At 39.6% G+C, this 17,904-nt stretch overlaps 1 protein-coding gene across 1 annotated transcript in view; it reads left to right on the top strand.

Annotated features, from left to right (window-relative positions):
- TPK1 (thiamin pyrophosphokinase 1) overlaps positions 1–17,904 on the top strand; it is a 258,586-nt gene that overhangs the window by 44,482 nt on the left and 196,200 nt on the right. The gene's annotated exons all lie outside the window — the stretch shown is intronic.

The following is a 17,904-nucleotide window of genomic DNA, read 5'->3' as shown; positions in this document are numbered from 1 at the left end:
GGAGAGACTCCTTGACAGCAGGCTGAAAACCCTCCTGAAAAAAACCTTCTCCTCTCAGGGAGGCATCAGCCTGTGCAATTTCCAGCAGTGTGGAAGGAAAGACGTTACAGAATCCTCAAGTACCAAGGTCAGAAATGGTGCTCCTTAATCCCAGCCTCTGGCTGAAATGGCACACAAGTGAAGAACAGAACAAAGAGGCTCTCCGGCTCTTGTTTTGTGCTGGCTGTTACCCTAGAAGATGCAGTGTTCATAACCTGGGATGACTGGATACTAGTGTGACAGAAATTTAAGTATGAATTTAGCCCTAAAAGGGCCACTGCAAGGCACCATTTGGGTAGTTCCCAGCTGTTCTTAGAGGAATCAACAATGAGCCTTGCTCCAGAGGTGCTTAACCAGGTGCTTCATGGAGTTCTGTTTGCACTGAATAGCAGTAAACTCCTTAATGTGTGGAAGAGGACTGAGCGCTCAGTAAGTAGATGGAAAACTGCACATAATGAATGCCGTTATGCAAGCTGTTACCTCAATAGTAAGAGTTTCCATACTTTTTTCTTTTAAGCAGGTGTATACTAGCAATCTGCTGTTTGATCATGTTTGCAAACAAAACACTTAGCACAAAAAGTGTGCATAGCTACCAGCTGTCAAGAATTTCCGTGTTCTTACCACGTACCACAAAGCATCTTTGCCTGCTTCTGTTCTTATCTGTGTCTCAATAATTTGCTAATTGCCATACCTCTGCCTTACAGCGACACCTGCTGCCACGGGCAGACTTGACAGAAAGCTAGTTCTTAGCTCAAAGGTGTCATTTTCTGCACCCCAACTGATTGCTAGTAGATTTTCTAGAATATATTCAAGTTCCCTATCTTCTTCCTGAATCTAGTGTTATTGCTAAAGAAAAAAAAAATGCCCCTCAGGCCAGCAGTTGGAACTGACATGGTGTAGATGAGCCAGTCCCAAACTTGAGACCCATGCTGCTTTTTGCACCACCTATGTGATAATTTAATCCCTTTTTATCAAAGCTCCTTTACTCTGCAGGTGCAGTGTGATGCGTGACTTCAGCGTGAGGATGTGTACAGGTCAGCTTCAGAACCAACACAAAATGCACTGTAAATTACACATCAGGCAGCAATGGCGAATTAGGATGTATGCTTGGAAATGCCTACACTTGGGTTTGAACTGAAGTAATTATGTGGCTAAAACCTAGGCTTTGCTGAAGTATTTGCTAACCATGGTGTTGATTCATTAGCGGGGGGCTTGATCCGTTAGTAAGGGGCTTGATGTCTTTGATAACCTCCCTAATTCACATCTGGAACTGTTTACAGCTTTTACCAGGCAGATTTTATTGGATAAGGTGACTCCCCTCTCTTGCCTTCTTCACCTTGTAGATCCCTGTTAGAGCTCATTTGTTCCATGCCCTGACAAGAAATGGATGAGTTGGGGCCAGCTGGAGGAGGTTCAAGGTAATGCACCAGTGTGAAAGGTGAATGGAAACCAGTGATCCCACTGCTTAAATTGGGAAAAAAACAAAACAAAACAAAACAAACCCAACTAAAATGAGGCTGAGTGCTATGGAAAATTATGTCAGTAAAGTACAGAAGTGTTTGAATATAAACATAACTCTGATTCCCCATTTCTCCCTCCCTGCAAGCCACTTTGAGAGCTTCACTCTCTCAGGGTGCAGGTAGCCAAATGCAAAGACCGAGTCAAGAGAGATCCTGGAAGGGGGATGCTTGGGTTTTGTTCAGAAAGACATAGATCTATTAGTTGCAATCTTTTGTTCTTTCCTCAGGCAGATTTCCCAATAGTTTGGTCAAGGATTAAGCAAGAGTAATTGGACTGGACATGGTAACTTTAGTACCTGGGCTCACTGGTATGCCACAAATCAAATGAGTTTGTGCAAAAAAAAAAAAAAAAAATTAGCAGAATTGCTGCTGGCTAGGAATTGCATATACACCAGAAGAGAAACTTTAGTGATATCCTTTTAGATGAGAGATTTTGTTAGTTTATAGTTCAGTGAAATGTGTTTTCCACTGTCAAAATAGATAACTTATTTCAGTAATAGAAAAATAACATTGTTTTTTCCAGCATGAAAGTAATCCCAGCAGGGATACACATAGTGTACCATGCTAATACAATTCTACTTTAATACAAAGTAGAAACTTAATATCATTCCTGAGATGTTACTATTGCATTATCAAAAAACGAATTTCAGCAAGAGCAAAATGACTGATGTTCTAGACAATGTTATTAAAGTTTGCAGGTCTCTTACAGACTGCAATAATTTAAATGTTAGCTTTAATTATTTGTTACTTTTATTTTTCTGTACAGTTGCTTTTAATTACCTCCTCTTATACAAACATTTCTTTCGTAGTATTCTTAATAGAACATGCTTTGGTAGTTCTCCTTTTTAGTTTTATTTTTTTCCCAAACCTATATTACATCATTTTATCGTTGAATGGGTGGTGCCATTCCTCTTTAGAAGAAGAGAGACTGGGAATGCCCGGGTGTATTAAACTGTGTCAGGAAGTAAATGTTTCTTTGAAATCCTGCTTGTTTTTTTCATTATATGTGAGGAAATGCATCACTCATGCCTGGGAAGCAAAGAGAGATAATTCAGTTTCCCGTCCATCCTTATTCTGTACTCTTGGAACCAGATGGGTACCTCCATGGGGGCAGGTGGGTGTCTCCTCCTCCTGCAAAGGCTTTCTCTTCCATTTGTGGTGCCGGAGCGTGTACCCTCAGCGGTGACTTCTCACTGTGACCCTTGTCTGCTCTTAGAAGGAGGCAGCATCTCTGCGCTAGGCATAAGGTAGCACACAATTCCCTGCTCTCAAGTGTCTTGAGAGCCCTTCAGAGGTAGAGAGCAATAGCAGTGCTGCCTCTGCAGCTCCCTGTGCACAGACCACTCTCTCCAGGGCCTGTTTGCCTCCATCCCATGCCTACCCGGAGTGTAACTGGGGCTTTGAGAAACTGCTGGAATGGGACCCCTTGGCTCGGTCCTCTCATCCTTGGTAGAGTGATAGGACAGTGTATGAGGTTACTGCATACCGAGGGAAATAGCATGACCGCTCCCTTTTTATTCTTGCTTATTTTATGAGAACATGTCCTCTTTTCTGAATATGCTTGTACAAAATCTCAGAAAGTCCGTTCTCTTCTGGTTACATTTTCCACTTTGCTCTCACAATTGCTATATTTTAAGTAAAGTAAAATAATTGTACAGTTTGTAAATCAGACCCTGAAATAGGAGGCAACAGGAGTGGGGAGCAGTAATGGGGAGGAGTGAAACAATAGGTGATGAAGTGGCAAAGAATTTTTTGATGCATATGGGAGGAGGAATGGAGGCTGACAAAAGGTATTTGTGTCGCCGTGAATTGATGAGACGATGTGTGCATCTGGAAACTGGAATAGATGAAATGGCAAAGAGGGAGCTATTAGGGATCAAGACAGTGAAGAGAGGAAGAGTAAAGATATATATAGCATTAGGGCTTGAACTGTTATGGGCACTTTGTATTCAGACAGAGTGATAAGTATGATTTGAATTCTGATATTTGAGGAGTAGAGCTCTGCTCAGCATGGGTGGCTTCACTGAAATCAGGAACCTTCTCCAGGGTGTGAGGAACAGCTGTGTGCAAGAACCTCTCAAAATGTGACTTAAAGCAAATATCATTTTATGCCCCTCCAGATAAGACTTTTAAAACTGTAAAAGTTAAGAGTGGGGTTGGCTACAGGAAGGATTCATTGCATAAATGAAACTTTAACCTACTTCTGTTGTTCACAGCTATTGATTTTGGTTTGCTAAAAGAGCAGCAACATCAAATGTTTCTGAGATGGCAAAGCTAGCTGTTAAACCAAATTTCTGAAACTCTTTTTCTCTGCTGGGGGACTATTGATAGGTTGAATTGTGACTTGATAATACTCAGATTTTACCTGTGGACAAGATAAATGAAAGCACCAGGGTCTCTAGTTCTTTCTTTTCTTTAACCTTAGTTTAGTTTATAAAGATGGCAGTTTGATCATGTTTTCAGCCTTTGCAGAGAAATCATTGCATCTTTAAGCAAAACAATCCTCCAAATTACTGAATCCATTAGAAGCTCTGGTGACTGTTTCAAGCAGGTGGCGAGGCCTCGTGCAGGTTAAGCACAGCAACAGCAGATCTTTTTCTTCGTCAGCGGAACTATGCTTGTTGCCTTTATGGAACAGATGTACCGTGTAGCATTTTGAGAATCGAGGATTCAGAAATGTCTTTCCAGGTCATTTGTGACAGTGAGTGTCATGTGTGAAATCAGGGCATCACTACTGTTCCTTGCTAGGGAGAACAGTCCCCCAGCGTTGGGTGTTTCACACTGAAGAAGGATGGCTATCTGCTGGCTTGGGCATGTATTATCAAATCAAGAGTAAGAGAAATTGGTTTTCTTTCATCTCTTAAGAGGGAGGATCCTGCTTCCTGCTCTAAAGAAATGTTGCTGAAGTGGGCTGGTTGAACTTGACCTTGAGTGTCTTAATACATGACCAGGCATGTGTTTGTAAGTAAACTAGTAAAAAGCAGTGAGGAAATAAATATAGTAAATAATAGGTGAACTGAGGAAAGTCCTTCCTTACACACACTTATATGTGCTTGTTGTGGTGTTTGTTTTCTTTTGTTTTGTGGGTTTTTTGATGTTGTTTTTCTGTTTGTTTTGTGGGGTTTTTTTTAAACTGTCTTTAATCTTCAAAATGTAAGGCTCCAAGGGGAGCTAGCAGAGGACTTGGTCAAAAATGGATGAGCAGAAGGAGAGAGAACTTGAGTATCAGGGGAAGACAGGCGTTCTCTTCCCTGTTTTAACAGGGAGATAAGAGCCAGGTGAAAAGACTGACTTCTGTATAATTCTTGTGCTTCAAAGCCCAGTAGGTAATAATACTGTAGGCTCCAAGGGCTTCTGAAAGTTGAAATACAGATTAAACAAGTAAAAGGTGGGGTTTTTTTTTTACATTTTAGCAGCTCTTCGCTAACAGTACTGATTTAAACCAGGCCAAGTGCAGGAACACACTACTTTAAATGAAAATGTCATGTACTAATCTGGAATCTTCAGCACATCTGGTAGATAGGGTAGCATGGGATTGGTGCAGTGACTCAAATCACATTTGAACATCCTCTCTTCTAATATTTTCTCTTGCTGATAATGAAGTGTTTATTATGAACAGAGCTTGTAAATTAAATAGAATATTGATATTCTTTTTGGCCAACACTTGGCTGATTTAAATAGAAATATATTAGATACACTTAGGATAATTTTTTCTCCCACCCTCATAAGTCATGTTTCTATGGAAAATTTAAAAGGATGATAATTTCCAATTAAGTAGCAACATTGAAAAGGAACACTTGATATAGTAAGATTCACAGCTACGGTATAGTTCTTTTGGGTTTTTTTTTTTCATTGGACCATTTTGGAACAAAAAGCAACAGATACAATGTGTAACATATTACCATTTGAACAAGACTGTGTCTTGGGGTTTTGCTTGTTTGTTTCACTGGGAACGTGTTCTTAAAGTAGACTTTCAGAAAGAGCTCAGGTGTGCTAAATCTACAGTTTTATTTATTGAATGCACAGGTTTCAATTACAAGGAGAAAATGGCCCCACAGATGCGGCCAATATTTTTGTTCAGTAAAGATTAAATTGTTTGGCTTATGATCAAGGGATGGCAAAATGCTTCCTTATTAGTATTAATTTAAAAGGGGATATAATACAGTTAGATAGGAGGTAATTTAAACAAAACAAAGAATTCCTACCCAATTTCCATAAATTTACTTCTGAACTTCAGACTTTAATATATGCTTAAGTCCAGTCTCTCTTCTTCAAAATCAAAAATATGGACCAAAATGAGGGAAAAAAGTTCTTCCATTTTGCACTTCTAGGGCTATTTATCTTTGTAACTTTACAGTTTAAGGTCTGAAGCAGTAATTCTGTACATCTGCAATGTAGTTATCGTCTTTGGAAATTAGTTGTGAACAGATCTGCTATTAAAACTAGTGTTTGAATAATCCAGAAGCTTGCAGGTTTTACTAAGATGCTGAGCAGTCACAAATTTGGGGGCTGAAGTCCCCACTGAGACTCTTGTTTTTCCATTTCACTTTAAGCCTTTCTCCCCTCATTAGCTTTGCAGAAAACTGCCAAACATGTAGACATTGAATTGCAACCTCATATAGCATGCACACAAAACTTTTGGGTTTGCATTTACTTTTCCTGTTTTAGGGGTGACTTTGATACGGATCATCTCAGGACTTTGGTGAACTAATGGCATTATATTCCTCAGCTGCACTGTTGTCTGGAAAGCCGTGCCCTAAGTGCATATCCTCAGGAGGACCAGAATATAAAATTTTCAGTGAAAATCCTCAGCAAAAGGCAGATGGTGGTGATTTTTTTCTTATCACAGAGGGAGGAATAGAGGACATTGATACAGCCTGGTGTTTTTCCCATGGGCATGTCGTGGATGATCCACAGGTTGTGCATCGTAAGTGCAGCCTCTGATTCCGTTTGCCGTCTTGCTGTGAGGAGAGTTGTCGTACAGAAGTTTATTCCCCTGGAGAACATACACTCGTTTTTGCTCAGTAAACTCTAGATTGGCTCCTACAAATATTTTCACTTGGAAATTTCATCTTAAGGTTCTCTTATAGCTTCATTAAAGAGAGGTTTTGTCACTTATGAACTGGGAAACTACTGCTATGCCATCTTCATTCATAACAAAACTGTTTGCATATAGATGTTGATTTTACTTTTTTTTTTTTTTTTTTTTTTTCCACAGGGAGAACAGTATTGGTTTTGCATTTGCATTATGTAAGAGAAATCCTATTTTGTACTCAGAATTACAGCTTCTATTCTACTCTGGTTTGTAGCTGATTCTACCTGTCCAAATAAGCTTTCTTTATGTCTTGTGATGATTTAATGTATCATTTCATCAAGATAACTAAAACCGTCCCCAAAATTATTCTCGTTGGTGATTATTTCTTTTGAAAATGTTAACTCACACATTAAGAATGCAAATATCATATTTTGTCCTTCCTTATGGGTTTTTCCACTTTTTTTTTTTTTTTCAAATATGAATAACAGAAGAAACATGTTTGACCAAATTATACTGTAGATCTGATCTTTTATGTCTGTATGGTAGCTTATACTATCTGACCTTCCTTCTTGAGTGTTGGAAAATTCAGCAAAAACAAAGTGCTTAGCAAGAATATTGGTTCAATTTCAGATTTATTTTGTGTAGGAAGATTTTAGGGAATCAAGATTAGTCTTGATGCAGGTAGCTAAAACTCCTTCTCCTAGAAGGAGCAATATGTTGTAATATCAAAATTGAATTCAGGCTCGTCCTTAGATCTCTATTTAGGTGCCAGTACCAGAGTTATAGCAATGCAAATCTACTGCTTCCATGAAACTGTTCTGGTTTAAATTGGTGCAAATGACAGTGAGTAGGTACTTGTAGCTATTCCACATATGAAATAAAGCAGGTAAGATCAAATCTACGTCATAGCTAATTTTATATTTCCAGTTTCTTGAGGAAACTTCAACTGTAGCTTAACACTGCCCAAATCTGAGAGTTAAAAGAATGGAAAAGATGTGGGGTTCGGTCCGATACAAAGGGGTAAAACTGAGTTAAATGAACTAGTGATACTATCTGCTCCCAGTGTTTTAGACAAGTAATTCTAAGATACTGGTTTAATTTCAGTGTTTTAAAGTATTCACTTAATTTGGGCTAGTTTCAGAAGATGCACCCATTTCTAAAATTAAATTGGCTTATGGTGTATTTAAAGAATGCCCCATAAATCCCCGCCCTTTTTTTTTCTTTTTTTCTTTTTTTTTTTTTTCCAGATAGAATACTTCCTTTTTTTAAAAAAACAAAACAAAACAAAACAAACATTTCTTCTGTTGCTGTTTTTAATATTTAACTATTACTGTTTGCTTGAATATCTATTGAATGGTTTACCTGTTACAGAGTAGGGGAAATGATCTATACATGAGTGTGTAGCATGAACATATATTATCGAGATGTTAGAAAATGCATTATAAAGAGCAGTTCCATGTGCATTAGGAAATTGTATTTACCATCTCAATTTTTCCTTCTCCGGTTTCTTGTTTGTCCCCATTTTGAGACTTATTTCCAAACAACTTTTAGACCAAGATTATTCTTTTCAATAGTTGAAATAATTTTTCAAGGTGTTGGTGCAAGTTTGACTGGTTCAGAAATTTATGCATTGTAATATTCTAGTTGTCTTTTAACAAAATTGGATTTTCTGACTTTTATGGGTTCTGAAATTTCCTTGACGCACAAAAATTTTTGTTAGACTATGATATAAAATGGTTTTGTGGAAATCTATTCTGTGCTGCTAAGGAACAGTGTGTGTTTTAGTAGCATGAGAATTAATATATTTTGTGCTATTTGAAATAAGTGTGTGATTAATTTTTTGATGAGTTGCAGGCTACTGCAAATCCAATTTAGGCAAACAAAATTTGAAATATAAATGTGTTAACTGAAAATATTTAATCATAGACATGAATATGAACTTATCATGCTCATTGCTTTACACTTGCAGGTTGGCTTGAATTATTAATTAGATAGTTCAATTAGAACTAAAGTGATCTTTAAGGTCTCTTCCAACCCAAACCATTCAATGATTCTATGATTAATGAATATTTTTCAGTAGAAGCAGAAGAGTCAGTAGCACTGTCTGTGGCTGTGATGAGGAACATAGTCTTGCTGGTGGCCAGTAGCAATAGGAGATTGTTTGTCCTTCTTCGCTGTCTTGGCACAGCTGACCACCCTTTTTTGTGTATTGCCTCGCTGCCTGCCCCCCATCCTGCTCCCTGTGGGGTAGGGAACAGAGATTGCATGCAGACTGCTGCTGCTGGCATTGGATCAGCAATGGCAGATGAAAAAAAGAGATTTTTTTCTCTTTAGAGTGTGTTCACAAAGGATCAGTCCTTTGTGAAAATGTATATGTTTTAATGCTAATAAAGGTGATTTTCTTTTTGGCAGTTTTTTTTTTCCATGTAGGAATAGAGTCAGTGTGCTACTAAAGTTTGCCTGATAACAATGCTGAGTGGCAATTAAAATTGCAGCCAGTTGGGGTATTCCATCATGTTTGTAGCTGTTTATCTTCCTTGTGTCAGAAATCAATGTTGCAGCAATGGAAAATATGAAATGAAGAAATAAAAAGTTGCATTCTAAGCTTGAAGTCAGTGCACGTTACACTGAATTATTAAACAATATAATTTAAAAACTTCAGAAATAAAATTGATGTTGAAGTCTCTCCATTTCACTTGATAAGCAGGTAATTGATACAGAAGAAAAGCTAGCTGCACATTCTTTCAGTTACTTTACCTTCAGTTATATTTTGATGTATGTGTTTGTTGTAGGTGTAGGACACGAGTAGACAGGCTCCAGTAAAGTTTTGTTGGTGAGGCACATTGTACTTACGAAGCAGTGAAAGAAGATGGTATTTGAAAGGCAACCTGATGGGATGGATTACGAAGGACAGCGGCATGGTGTCTGTAGGGGATTGACATTTGAGAATTGGCAGATCCTTCATCAGCGATCAGGGGTTACATAGGCAACGTTTGGATGGGAGATTTCGATTACCAACTGCACGTCCTCTGGGGTGGAACCACAGTCCAGAACAAGCTCCAGGGCACTTGCACATGAGTCTGCAAACCGGGATCTGACCCAGAGCTGGAGATGGAGCGTGGCACTGCGAGAAGGGCTTGCAGACCTCTGGGGAGTTCCCTGTGTTAGAGACCAGATGTCAGTAAGATGCAAATATATGATTGTAGAGAGACTGGATTCCGTCTCACTCTGGAAAAGGCAGGATTTAAGACACAGGTAGGATCTCCTGCCTGTGTTTCAGCAGCTTGTTTGATTTGTGAGGATCTTTGATGTGACAAATTATTCTTTAAAGACATTCAAAACAAATAGTTTATCGGGAAAAAAGTCTGGATTAACATTACCCACTTCAGTGCATTCCCCCCACCCCTTTTTTTTTTATTGGTATGTGCTCTAATCTATGTTTCTCCACTGTTACCTAGTAATAATAGATGTACGCTCAGGGCAAAAAATAAACCTGATTAAATGCTACATGGGGAAAAAAAAAAAAAAAAAAGGAGAAAATTAAAAGAATAAACTTCTTTCTGATTCTTCCCCCGGTGGCATCAAGCCTTGTAGCCTTGTCATGAAAAGGTCACTTAGATTTTAGACAAAATGATGGCAGCAAGTACTTTGTTTTATGTTTGGGCTCTTTCCTCCTGATTTTCACTGTGACACAGCATGGGGCTGCTCCTGCTTGCGGAGGCTGTTACAGCAATGGGCATAAGGCAGCACGGCGAGTACCAGAGCTCCCAGCTTTGACAGAATGGAAGAAGAATGACAGCAAAGAGAAGAGAAAATCATATCCTAAGTGAGGGTTGTAGGAATATTAAATCTAACACCTGACAAGAGATTACTCCAAACCCGGCAGCCTTGAATATGAATCATTGTAATGAACTCTGCGTGGAAGTGTACCTGAAGACAGTCCAGAAACTCAGTCTAGTGAAAACACAGTTGCTCTCCTGCCTCTGTCTCTGACAGCACATTACTCCTGCTATATTTACTGATACTCAGGTTTTTTGCTTGTGGTTGTGTTTTTTGGTGCTTAAGAATTTGTTTTTAAAAGGGTTGGTCAATTCTTTTATTTCTTTTTTTTTTTTTTTCAAAAGTGACCATTAAGATTTTTAATTGTTTACAAATTGTTTTTTAAAGTTAGATTTTGGTTTGATGACTGTGTAACTTGTTTTTTTGGCGGTAATTCAGGGGAGGTTTTTGTCGGTGGAAGAAATTATTTCATTTTCCCTGTGTTTCACTTCTGTGCGAACTTTTTAGAGAGAGACCTGTTATCTATGTGGCTTTTGCTCAATATTGAATCAATGCACTGAGAAAAGAATAGTGTTTCCTAATTCATCAGCACATTGGTTCCGTCCCTATAGTCTCATATTTAATTGCTTAATGAATCCTGCCTCTGCTTAGCTGAGATCTCTATGACATTTACAGCTCAAAGCAGAGTGATTAAAGAAGCACGGTACTTTGGTAGGAAACATATAATTACCTTCCTAGATATACAGTAATTTTTCATCTAAGATCCATAATCCAGTCCGTATAGAAGCAGGCTGCTGGCTCCAGTGTCAGTGATCCACTGACTTGAGAACTATGGGGGCTTCTATGTTCTTTGTGTGGTACAGATGGTAGAGAAGTCACATACGAGACATTTGCACCAGATGGGCCTTTCTTTGGTACACAGACAATTTAAGAATAACAACTATTGTTTTCTTTGAGGCATCTGAAAAACTGAAGTTTGTTCCTGGGCTGGAAGTGTGCATGAAAAATTGCGAATCACCAACAGCAGAAAAATTAACAAAAAAAAGAGGGATGTGGGATGAAATTCCTAAGAACAGGCTCAATCCTAGAAAGTGCCGAGTACTACTACAGAAGGCTGACTGCTCTTGCTACTGCTGAATCTAGTAGCACGAACGTGCACCTGTAGCAGCAGCTTAGAAAGCACCTGTGTATTTCTCTAATTTCATTTGGAACCACAGACTATCCTGAGAGCAGGTGACATTCTTCATCCTGCTTATTTAAAGCCCTGTGCGCTGCTGCAAATTTAAAATAACCGGTGACGGGAGCTCAGCCATTTCAGTTTCAAATTAAGGATAGACCTATTTTAAATAGTTATAAAGCCTTTTAGCAAGACCAGTGTCCAAGTGCAAAGCAGAAAACTATTAGGGACTGACAGGTGATTTGCTAAATGGAGCTGCAGATGACCAGGAGAGGGATGTCTGCAGTGCACTGTACCTGGTATATAATAACAGTTGCCTACAGTCCTGATAACACAGGTGGAAACACACGGGTGGGAGGAAATTGTTTGAGATGCAAATAGATCCCCTGGCTAGCAATCTGCAGCCATACAAAGCCACGGATTTGTTAAATATGTTTTTATGGTTTCTGCAGGACAAAGGAGAAAAAGAGAAAGCACATAAATACAGATCATGCATTTTGTTGCTGGTAACTGGGTTTTTGTTATTAATGCTGAGACAAAAATGTGTTAGTCAAATGTATCAAGCAAACTAAGCAATTCTCTGCATATCTACCATATATTATCACATATATATTATTACCAGTTCTCCAAATCATTAATTAAGCAGGCTTCTCTTATGTGTAGATTATGCTGGCAGGTTAATTATGGTTACCAGGTTACTGAATCAATAAATGAATGGGGGAAACGGATTGCGTGCCTAGAGGAAGTGTAAGATTAGAAAAGGAACAGAGGGGATATACTAAGGCTGTTTAAGGGGAGAAGTCATAAATTTGAATTTAGGCTAAATCATGAATAAATTTCAAGATCTTTTTGAAAGAAAAAATATTTTAAATGCTAATTGCAAGGAATAATAGAATAGGAATAATAATAGAATCCTAGAATACCAGGTTGGAAGGGACCTCAAGGATCATCTGATCCAACCTTTCCTGGCAAAAGCACAGTCTACACAAGATGGCCCAACCTGTCCAGCTGAATCTTAAAAGCATCAAATGTTGAGGAATCCGCCACTTCCCTGGGGAGATTATTTCAGTGGCTGATTGTTCTCATTGTGAAAGAAATTCCTCTTGTGCCCAACTGGAATCCCTCCAGGAGTGATTTGTGCCTATAACCCCTCATCTTTTCCATGTGACTCCTTGTAAAAAGGGAATCCCTATCTTTTGGTAGCCACCCTTTAAATACTGGACCATGGCAATAAGGTCTCCCCTAAGCCTTCTCTTCTCAAGGCTGAACAAATCCAGTTCTCTCATCCTTTCCTCACATGACAGGCTTCCCAGCCCCTTGATCACCTTTGTGGCCCTCCTCTGGACCCTTTCCAGCCCGTCCACATCATTTTGCATAGCAGAGACCAAAACTTAACACAGTATCCAGGTGTGGCCTGACAAGTGCTGAATAGAGTGAGACAATGACTTTGTTATCTCTACATGTTGCCCTTGTTGATGCAGCCCAGCACTCTGTGGCCTTTCTTTGCCTCTGCAGCACACTCTTCACTCATTCTGAGCTCGTTGTCCCCCAGAACCCCCAGGTCCCTTTCCACGGAGCTGCTCTCCAGCCGGGTAGATCCCAGCCTGTGCTGCACTCCTGGATTATGTTTTCCCAGGTGCCAGACTTTACACTTGTCCTAGTTAAATGACATAAGATTCTTGTTAGCCCACTCTTCCAGCCTGTCCAGGTCTTTCTGCAGGGCGGCTCTCTCTTCCAAAGTGTCCACTTCCCCACTCAGTTTGGTATCATCAGGGTACACTTGCTCCCATCATCCAGATCACTTGTGAAGATATTACACGGCGTGGGGCCCAAGACAGGTGGCCAGTTTGAAAAGGAGCTGTTTCCCACCACCCCCTGGGTGCAGCCTCCGAGCCGGTTCCCCACCACCCACAGACCACTTGTCTAGACCATAACACATCAGTTTCTCTAGGAGGAGGCTGTGGGGAACTGTATCGAAAGCCTTGGAGAAATCCAGGTAGTCAGTGTCCACCACTCACCCCACATCAGCCAAGCAGGTCACTTTGTTGTAGAAGGCGATTGGGTTTGTCAAACACGATTTGCCCTTGGTGAATCCAGGCTGGCTTTTCCCAGTCACATGCTTCATTTGACTTGTGACAGACCCCCAGGAGGATTCATTCCATAACTTTGCCTGGAACTGAAGTAAGACTATCAGCCTATGATTTCCTGGATACTCCTTTAAGCCCTTCTTATAGATGGGGGTGACATTAACCTTCTTCCAGTCTTCTGGGACATCCCCTGATCTGCATGACTTCTCAAAGATTTTGGAGAATGGCCTCTCAACAACATGTAAGAATTATAAATTTAGGCTTTTCTTCCACAGGTATTGGTACTGTATATAAATGTATTCCCTTTTTATGCCCTTGTCTTACTCAGTCTGCAAGAATGACATCTGTTCTGTAGAGTCTTTTGCCCCACCTGAATTTGCAGGGCTATTGAAAGTGTAATAAAATACTCTCTTGTATTCTGAAAAAAGCTTCAGGACTAGTTAGCTCGGAGCCAAGACCTTCCTTTTTGTGTTTGAGATGCTGTTCACACCCTGTCTCACAGTGACAGGAAGTTATTTATATTTACCAAAAGAGTAAATATAATATAAATTGTTTCTATGATTATTGTGGTGTTAGAACAATTTTTGTAAAAACATATTCATTAATAATTAGCCCTAAAATTGGCCTCTCAACTTTGGTCATTAAAGGGAAATAGGTCACTGGTTCCTAGCAGAAGAGATGCAATTTAAAATGAAGGACATTACCCAGAAGGACTTTGGTTTCTTCATCCACATTGCCTATGACAAACTCTTTCAGAGATAACATGGGCTGATAATATGATCTTGACATAACTCTTCTTCAGCATAGGTGGAGCTGATGGGGTAGGGCTCTTGTCATAATTTCAAATACTACTGGACTGAATATATGCTGCTCCCAATAACTTGGGTAGCAATTACTGGCCGTGTTAGTGAGTTCCCCCTTCTGTACTCTTCCACTAAGCAGAACAATGAAACAGTTGATTTTTCAGCTATGTCTCCATTCCCTAGTTCACTATATGATATTGGAATTATATCAGAGCTATTTCTGAGGAGTGGAGCTTAACACAGAATATTCAGGTTGGAAAGGCTGTAATTTATGGTAATGCCAAGGAGTGCAGATTTTCACACTGAGCTAGCACTAGCACTCTTAGTGTCGTCTCATCTAATACCAAAAGCGTGAAATAGCACCATGGGGCTCTTCAGCTGAGCACGGTGGCCAAGGGCACAGGTCTCCTCTGCTTTCAGTTATTCTGAAAAAGCTACTGCTCCCAATTGCACATCACAGCATCTTCACTGGAGGTTTTGGTCCCCCTGACCCATCAGAGCTCAGTGAGCTACTTAGATGACCATTCCTTAGTCTGGCTCAGTTCACAAGGGCAGGATTAACTAAAAGCCTTTAGATAATGTCTTTACTTAGTTCTTTCTAACATACGTAAGCTAGAGAGTAATTCCATGTGCAGAGCACCTGACAAATTTGAGGAGTCTCCAATAATGGGATAGTAACCTTTGGGTCAGAAGAGAAGGGGTGTGCAAGACCTTCTGTTGTTCTAGCTGACCGCTTAAGTTATTCTTCCCCCTATAAGCCCCACCTTCCATTTTGGTCACCCTGGAAGATAATTTGTCTTTGACCCGTGTGTTGCCATTAGCATTTCATCCCTCTGTGGCACTTTCCACCTTTTCATTTGTTTTTTTAATCTGTTTAAATTGTAAATTTCTTGGAAGAAGGTGTTCCTGTTTTCATGATGCCTAGCAAAACAAAGCCCCGATCTTGTTCAGGTTCTTCAGTTTCTGCTGAAATAATTAATGTGGTTTTGTGTGAGCTGTTGCAAAGTGCCTAGAGACTGCTAGATTTGCCTATGCAGTTGCCGTAGTGCACCTTGGCCAGATTGTTGTTTGTAAAGCAATTTTGTCTCTAATATAAAAGACACTGTATAAAATCAGTTCCTATTATCTTTTCATAGAGAATTTTCCGTCTGAATTGTAAGCTTAGAATTGCTGACTATCTCCTTAAACACTTCCAGATAATAATGATACATTTCTTCCAGCTAATATATATCATTACTTTTTATCAAGCAAGGCTTGGTTCATAGCTATAGAAATAATATGATTTACTGGCTTCTAGCCAATCAGTTAATTACCTGCTATAGTTACTTAAAGCACCTGGGGCTTTGGTTCATTCCAGTGTAGGTTATTAACTTCCTGGTAAAGGATCAGTACCTCATAAATAGTTTCTCTAAACAACTTCACTATGCTGCCGAAGTTGAATTTATTTTCTTGTATTATTTGTTCTTATAAATAAGAATAAATATGTGGGGCAAAGCCTTAAATTGCAGTTATATAAGGCAACTATTTTGATTTATCAAACAGTAGGTCCATATTGATGTGAACAGCATACAAGTGTCATAGACCTGTTACTTAGGCACCTTCAGGTCTTTGGGAGAATCTCAGTAGTTTTGCATGTACCGGACTGGTTGAAGACTGAGTTGTTTTGTAAAACTTAGTTTATTTTGGGGTTTTGGTCTTACTGTTTTAAAATAATAAGATCAGGCGAAGAGGTCTTAGGCCAGGTTTTCACCTGTGGTAAGTTCACTGAGATCATTTACAACAGTTAAGCCTCTGGCTGTCTTAGGGTAATTGAAACAGATAAGAGACTTTTTCACCTCTCTTTATCTCATCCCTTCTTTTTTTTTTTTTTTCCCCAGAAGTCATAAGCCACTTATTTGTTTAAAATGTGGGAGAACAGGTGTAAAACCCACTGTTTTCAGAAGGAAAAAGCTGGGTCTGTCTTTGGCCCGAGAACCATCCTTTAGGCAGGTTCTGTACATGAAGTTAGAAATAATTTTTCTGCAACGTTCTTATGGTTTTGGTTATAAAGAGTGTCTCAGCTGATGAGTTGCTTTTGTAGTTCAAGGGGAGAGAAAAGATTCTGTAATTACTTAGGTCCTAGGCCTTGCTTAGATGCCTTATATCTGCTAAATAAACTGGTGGCCTGGATGGTGAATTTAAGGACAGGTATTACATATTGTTCTTGCAATGGACCATTACTACCTTCTGTGTGAGCTGAACTCCCTTCGAGAAGTTCACAAATATGCCCAGGGGAAAGGAATTGCATTAATCCAGTTTCAGTTGTAACCTCAAGTGAAAGAAGTTAAAAGCTTCCAGTCAAACACAGCGGGCAAAAATGTTTTTCTTTTTGTCTTGTGATGTTTATATTCACCAGGGTGGGTGAGAACCTGCAAGAGCTGGAAGCAGAGAATCACCATGGTAGGTGGCTGGCCATCCATCCATAATTTAGAAATGACCTCAGCTAATAAGATTTGTCAGCATCAAAACCTGCTTGACCTTGGCATGTTAATATGGGTTTGGATAGTGGCTGGAAGGAGTGGGCAAAGTAGGATAAGGAGGCAGAGCAGAGCATGGTCTGTGCAAGAAGGCTGAGAAACGTGGTGCTTGCCGTATTGCTTTATTTATATTACTGTAATACTATGGACAAGAGAGAAGAGGAACCACTGGAGCAGGAGCAGTTCTAGGAGAGATATTGAGGAGTGCAGTGCTAGTTCTCCTGCCCTGCACATTCTGGCAGCCTGCAGGAAAGAAAGCTGCTGTACCCAAAGCTACCTATGATGAACTGGTAGCTTTTGTGCTGCCCTGCTTTCTTATTTTTTTCCAAAAACCTGAGCCAAGGTCACATGGTACTGGGTAGTGGATATACCCATACAGAAGATTCCCTGTTGCGGGAGTTCAGCAGCCAAATAAGAAAGAACGGTTTAAAGATGAGAGCTGATGCAGAGATTAACTTTGTTGTCCCAGTTTGTATAGGTTGGCTGTTGATGGCTAAGCTAGGGGAAGAGGTGGATTGCCCACCTAATGAGTGCCAAAAGGAAAAATGTAGGTTTCTATCACTGCTGAGAGGTGGTTCTGACTGAGAAATAAACACCAAAGTTTTTTTTTTTTTTTTTTTTTTTTTTTTTTTTCAAAAACTTGGGCAGGCTGTTCCTTTTCTTTGTCTCTCCTCTTTTTCTCTTCCCCTCCTCCACCTCCATCCTCGACTTTCAGCCCCCTCAGGTCTACCAGTTGATCTCTCTGCCCTGAGACCTGAAAGGAACGTTCTGCTCTAGTGAGGAAGTGGCAGCTTCTTTTATCTCGAGAGCTGCAGTTATCTGACTTGTGCATCTCAGAGCAAAACTGATAAAAACTGCTAAGATAAGACACTAATTTTCAATCTTTAATAGCTTATCATATTTTTAAAATCTTGTGAAAAAAACTGTGTGTTAGTTAAAAGATGATT

This window comes from Athene cunicularia (assembly GCF_003259725.1).
Source record: "Athene cunicularia isolate RWA chromosome 2 unlocalized genomic scaffold, athCun1 chr2_part2, whole genome shotgun sequence".
Lineage (NCBI taxonomy): Eukaryota > Metazoa > Chordata > Aves > Strigiformes > Strigidae > Athene > Athene cunicularia.
This window is presented reverse-complemented; position numbering and strand designations above follow the sequence as displayed.